Here is a 6,000-nt window from a genome sequence, read left to right on the forward strand (position 1 = left end):
AAAAAGGAAAAATGAGAAAAATGAAAAAAATAAATAATAAATATTTAAAAATTGAAACCTCAGTGTCAGCTGAACAACCGGTGCCAACCGGCGTCCACGTCAATGCCGGCGGGCCTAAATTAGGTGGATAGACTAAATTGATATAAATATAAAAGATTTAGGACTAACTTAGCCCCCAAAAAAAAAAAAGATTTAGAATTGAACCGGAAAAATTGTAAAAAGTTTAAGATTGTTTTGATAATTTTCCCCTCGTTTTCATATGGGATCTTAGAATTGCTCCCCATAAGCTTAATACTGAAGTAGAGGATCCTAGAACGTAGAATCACCGAAGCAGATGTTTTGTGTCCATGAGGGCAATTTAGGGCGAGGACTTTCAAACAACTTAGGATTAGCTTTCACAAAATACAGAGTTAAAGATTGAATGTCCAAATAAAAAGATTATGTGCCAACAATTTTTCTACATCAGTTGTGCGAGGAAGAATCAAAAGTTTCTCAAGAATTCTTTGCCATGTTCTCTGAATGCAGTAGAACAAGTGATCTGATTATGTAACATGCTTAGTTTTTTCCCATTACTTGGTTTTCTTGCTCTTTCTTTCTCTTTCTTTCTGGGAAGAAACTTAACAGGTCGAATTGATTCGGACTATCGTGGCTTTCCCTTCTCCAATTCATGATCATTTTGTTTTTGCTGATCATCCCTTCAAAGTAAATTAATCTTTGCATAAAAGTACATTGGTTTTTGAACAAAAATGGGCAATCAAATGGGTAGCAAGACTGCTGCTTGCTCATTGCCCTTGGATTATTTACTAGCTTAAAATCATTTGCGACCATTTTGTCGGAAAGACTAGTTATAAATGCACTTATGAATCTTGCTCGTTTCGAGCATCTTCCTAACACAATTCATGAAGTTAAATGATCTTAGCAGAAGAATAATGTAATGTGCAGAGGTCGACATGCCGTGTTTAGGGAATTGTAGATTTTGCCTGGAGACCATGTGGCGGTGACACTGTTCTCACGCATTTATATATCTCCATATTCGTGAGTAAAGGGAAGGACTAGTGTTGATATATCCCTGATCGCTCGGCAAAATTACCGCAGAGAGCTATGGTCTTTCATCTCAGCCAATCATGTTTAAGATTGTGTGTAAAAATATCTGGTCATGGTTTGAGGGAAGAACAACGTCGCAATGTGGCAACGATCAAAGGATGTCAAGGCTCCAAAGGGACTTGCTGAGATGCGCTGCTTCTCTCTCTCTCTCTCTTCCATTTTCCAGATTTCTCTCTCTCTCTCTCTACCTTATTCCATATTTTCCCTCTCTCCAGATGTTTCCCTTTCTAGCTGACTCTTCCGATAAGCCGAAGCAAGTCGTAATGTGATCATTAGTTTAGGAGATATTTTATATTGGAAAAGTGGTGCATCCGATAAACGGAGAGGTGGTCCATGTGCGAGTGTGTAGCGAATAAAGCAACGTAGAGAGAGAACAGAGGAGTGTTTTATTTAGTGCTTTTCTCAATCCAGCGTCCACTCGATTCTTAGCGCATGTTACATGTGGGGACTTGACCGATATAGGAGTGAATGGAGACAAGACCAGAAATGGCCGCCAGGTGTATCCCAACATACCCCCAACAAACCTCCATGGGTCATCACCTTAGGTGACCTACTAGGACACGCGTGTGAGCTGAGCCACATTTTTCGCTCTTCGTCAAGCCTACCGGTAAGGTTGACTTGGCTGTGATAATGTACATTCACCTCTCCCAATGGAGAAGTGATCCCGAAACTCCCATATCAAAGATCCAAACATGGAGTCCGAGCCCTGCGGAGAGCCGAGGAAAAGAACATTGGTCTACATAATTAACGACAACTTTACACCACTGTTGACGCCTAAGTTTTATCATTTTATTTATGACTTTTATTGCTTAGAAAATTAGAGATTAATTTTAACCCCTAACAAAAATAATTTTCATTAAATTGCATGGCATATAGACATTAAAAGCATTTGCATTAATAGAAATAGAGACCTTTTTGTAAAAAGAAGAAAGAAAAAGAAAATTAATTAAAAAAATGGGCACGATTGGGTCGGGAAGGACGAGGTACGTGGGACGGAGTTCGCGGCTGTTCGGCTCATGTGAACCCTGGCCCCGCCGATTCACCGTTAACGTTGCTACGCATCTAGCATGCTTGTTGTGCGTCCTAGTATGCCTATTAAGAGTCTTGGTTCGGACTTAAGTCATGAACGAGTCGAAAGCCCCTTGTTTCTCTAGTGCATGCCAATTGTTCGATGAATTGCTTCACCGGAGAATCAAACTCGAGTCTCCGAACCGAAGCCTAGATGTTCGGTGTCTGTGTGACCCATTATGATGCTATTGTCCTGACACTATCATTGGTGTTTTCCTTGATTTTTGGTGGCGTATCTTGCGTTGGTCGTTATGAGCATGCCCCTCGCCGGAATACATCCGGCGATACTATAAATCTCCAGCCAACTAGTGGCCGGTGCTAGACAGTGGCCTGGTGGTAGCCCGAACGCCGGTGGGTGCTCGTCGGAATATGGGGAAGAAGTTTCGGTGGGGAGGTTGCAGGGTTGGAGTTGGCTTCCAGAAGGAGTCGCGGAGAAGAAGAGCAGAATAAGACAAAACGGAAAAGGACCATAAAAAGAGAAAAGAATTAAAAGAAAATAAGAAAAGGAAAAGAGAAAGGAAACCGTAAAATATGAGAGGGCCAAGGAGTGTTCTGTTGTGGGCTGGGCTCATTTCAAAATGTGGGCCGGAAAAAGAGTTAAAAACAGTTCGTGGGCTTTTATAATTAATTCCGAGCAGGCTTTTAGGGTTAATTTTTTAGTCCAACCCGATCCAATGGGGTTCGGGTCGATTCAGTTGGGTCAGGTCTCTTGACTCGGTCCAAATCCCTTTTATATTAATAATAAATAAAAATTTATTTCAATTCGAAAATCATTGAAAAAATTAGATTTTTTTAAAACTCTTAGAAATTAAAATTGAAAATTAAACAAGTCCTTAGGGCTCTACCTTAAGGTTTCAATTGTCTTTAGAAACAAATACGCTTGATTGCACACTCTCGATATGATTATGACTTCCCTTTAGCTTAATTAGGATTAACATTTATTTATCTTTTAGTGGTAGATGTTTGTTTTCCTTGCAATTTATTTAACGTTTTATCTGGTTATTGATTGTTATTTTAATGATTACATACCCGCATGATCACAATATGTGTTAATGGATAGGACTAAAATCAATTTAGACTGACTAACAAAATTCTTTAAAAAAAAGAAAGGTAATTAAAAGGCACTAATTGGATTATTAGTGTAATCAAGTCTCCAAACCTACATTATCTGGTTGTGTAGGAAGTAAGCTACGCTCCCATATCTCATTTATTTTCTAATCGACCTCAGTAGATTAGTGGCGACTCCTTATTACAAAATTCTTATAAACACCCGAATGTCGCGTGAGATATAGGATTGGAAGAACTGTACCTAATCATGGATTGTAGGTTCGTCTTTTAAGCAATACTCTAAATCTATTCCCTCCCTCGAGAGGTAGGTCATGACAACCGCGTTATTTTCATACTAATTTATCTAGATTAGAAGGAACATAAAACTGGAGATGGCAAAAGAGATTCCACAAGGGATTCCCTTTTGAAGGCATCAAATAATAGTCACACACACTACAAAACTTAAGAACACTAGTAGCAAATTTAATCCTGAAAAAGTATATATCCTAGGCTTGTCTAGTTCAAACTTGACTTCAATTGGTACGTTCTAGCGTTACTATTTTGCAGACTATACTATTCCTGTAACTGACGGTTCCTGACTTTATCCAGTTTCTGCAACCGTAACCATTTGTCACTCTGATTATTTCATCCAACAACCTTTTTTTTTTCAATTCAATAGCAGTACGCTCTAAAAAAAATCTAGGACTAATAAAGGAATTAACCCAAACATTACGAACTCTTGAGGTTCCTCAATACTTGCCCTATTAACACAAGGCAAAAGCATGGAAAGAGCCTCAAAGATTGTAAATTATGGTCCCCAAATTATAGAGCATCACAACCCATCCAGATGTTTATGCGAATAACATGGTCACCGCCTTCCAGCTGTCTATAGGAGAAGAAAACAAAAGAAAAAGAAAGATAAAGTGGCAAAACAATATGCATAAGACAATAATGGTGATAGTGATACTGCTAGCTACCATGGCATTCCAAGTAGGTATGACCCCACCTAGCCCCACCTGGCAGAATTTGGCAAGATGATTTTGAGGGTGACAAAATTCATAAAGCACATGTTGCGGGTGACTCTGAAATAGCTCATAGGTATTTGGATGGGTACAAGTTTTTCATGGCATGTAATGCAATAAGCTTTATCGCATCGCTTAGCATTATTATGCTTCTCATAAGTGGTCTTTCTTAAAAGCGTTATCAAATCTTCATGGGGATTGTAATGCTTACTATGTGGGTTGCAATAACCTTTATGGCAATGACTTATGCCATCTCCCTATTAGTATTCATACCGAATAACAAAAGGAATACTACATATGAAACAATTTGCGTTACGGTGCTAGTATGGGCTATATTGACGGTTTTCCTTTTTCTATGCCGCCTTTTGTGTTTAATCTTGAAATTGTTATGCAAAGTGTTGAAATTGGTCCTCAAACCCTTCAAAAGCGAAATCCACAGGATCTAATACCTTAGTGTCTTTGTTTCACTACAAGTGTGTCCCAGAAGAAGTGGATTGAGCTATAAGGCCATGCAAGATTAGATGCTATATAGTATGTGCTATTCGGAGCACCAACCAAACAAATCATCTATGATACATTTGAGATTATATGTATGTGTATGTGCTTGTGAGAATAATAAATGTTTGAAACCTATTGAATTTATGTAAAAGATGGGGCCTACATGTATAATAGATGGACGTTTACTTGATTTGATTTGTGGCGATTAGCACTAAGGAAAATTCCAAAGCAACATGATGTGCTAAACTAGGGGAAAAGTGTTAAAAAAGTTCTAAACCCTTTGCGTTTATGCCAATTTAGAGTCCGTTCGTTTAACAAAAAATGAGCTATTTTCGGAAAATATTTTTAGAAGTCATTTTTTCGGGAAAATGACAATATTTTCTAGTATTCGGTTAAAACTTGAAAATGTTTCGAAAAATATTTTCCGGTGTTCGATAAAGAAAATATTTTCTAAGACTTCACCATTTAAACATGCATTACTTACCAACCTATAAATCAATCAAATATAAACTTACTTTCAAATCCAGGCAAACTTGCTTCATATATTCTTTTTTTTTGGGTAAAGAACTTGCTTTATATCTTTGTTCCCTCATTGTCACTAAATATTTATCTATTCTAAAAAATATTTGTATGGATTTTAAAAAGAAATAAAAGAGAAAAGAAGCAAAGCATGTACAACTGCATGTAAAACCCTTTGCTTGAGTGATGTACAACTGCAGGGTAGAGTAAATAAAGAAAAAGATAAGAGTGCAGAGCATGAGCTTGAGATCGATGAGCTCGAGATTCGTTTTTGGCAACGGCTAACGACTAGCCAAGAAAGAAGAAGATGGGAAACAAAGTAAAAAAAAAGAAAAAAAAAAAAATAAAATAAAAAGAAAAGAAAAAGGAAATTAAAAATAATTCGAATTAAAAAGTTAAAGAAAATTAAAAAATAATTCAAAAAAAAAAAGGGATGAGAAAGTAAGGATTTGTAGAAATGTGAGATAAAAGAGATAAAATGAGGAAGATGTTTTCCAAAAGCTTAATCTAGAAGACTTTTTTTCCTTTCATAAAAAAATATTTTCCTCAAATAATTTATTTTCCGTGAAGCGAATCTTTGAAAAATCCTGAAAACGTTTTCCGGAAATTATTTTTTAAACGAACGGAGCCTAAATTTGCCTTTGGAATATATGCCCCTCCCCGGAATTAGGGCCTTTGGGGTTGACCCAAAACTGCAAAAGCCTATAAGAACCTATAAGAACTCTTTCCATCTCAGTTCTGA

Source organism: Eucalyptus grandis, chromosome 2, assembly GCF_016545825.1.
Source record: "Eucalyptus grandis isolate ANBG69807.140 chromosome 2, ASM1654582v1, whole genome shotgun sequence".
NCBI classification, from domain to species: Eukaryota; Viridiplantae; Streptophyta; class Magnoliopsida; order Myrtales; family Myrtaceae; genus Eucalyptus; species Eucalyptus grandis.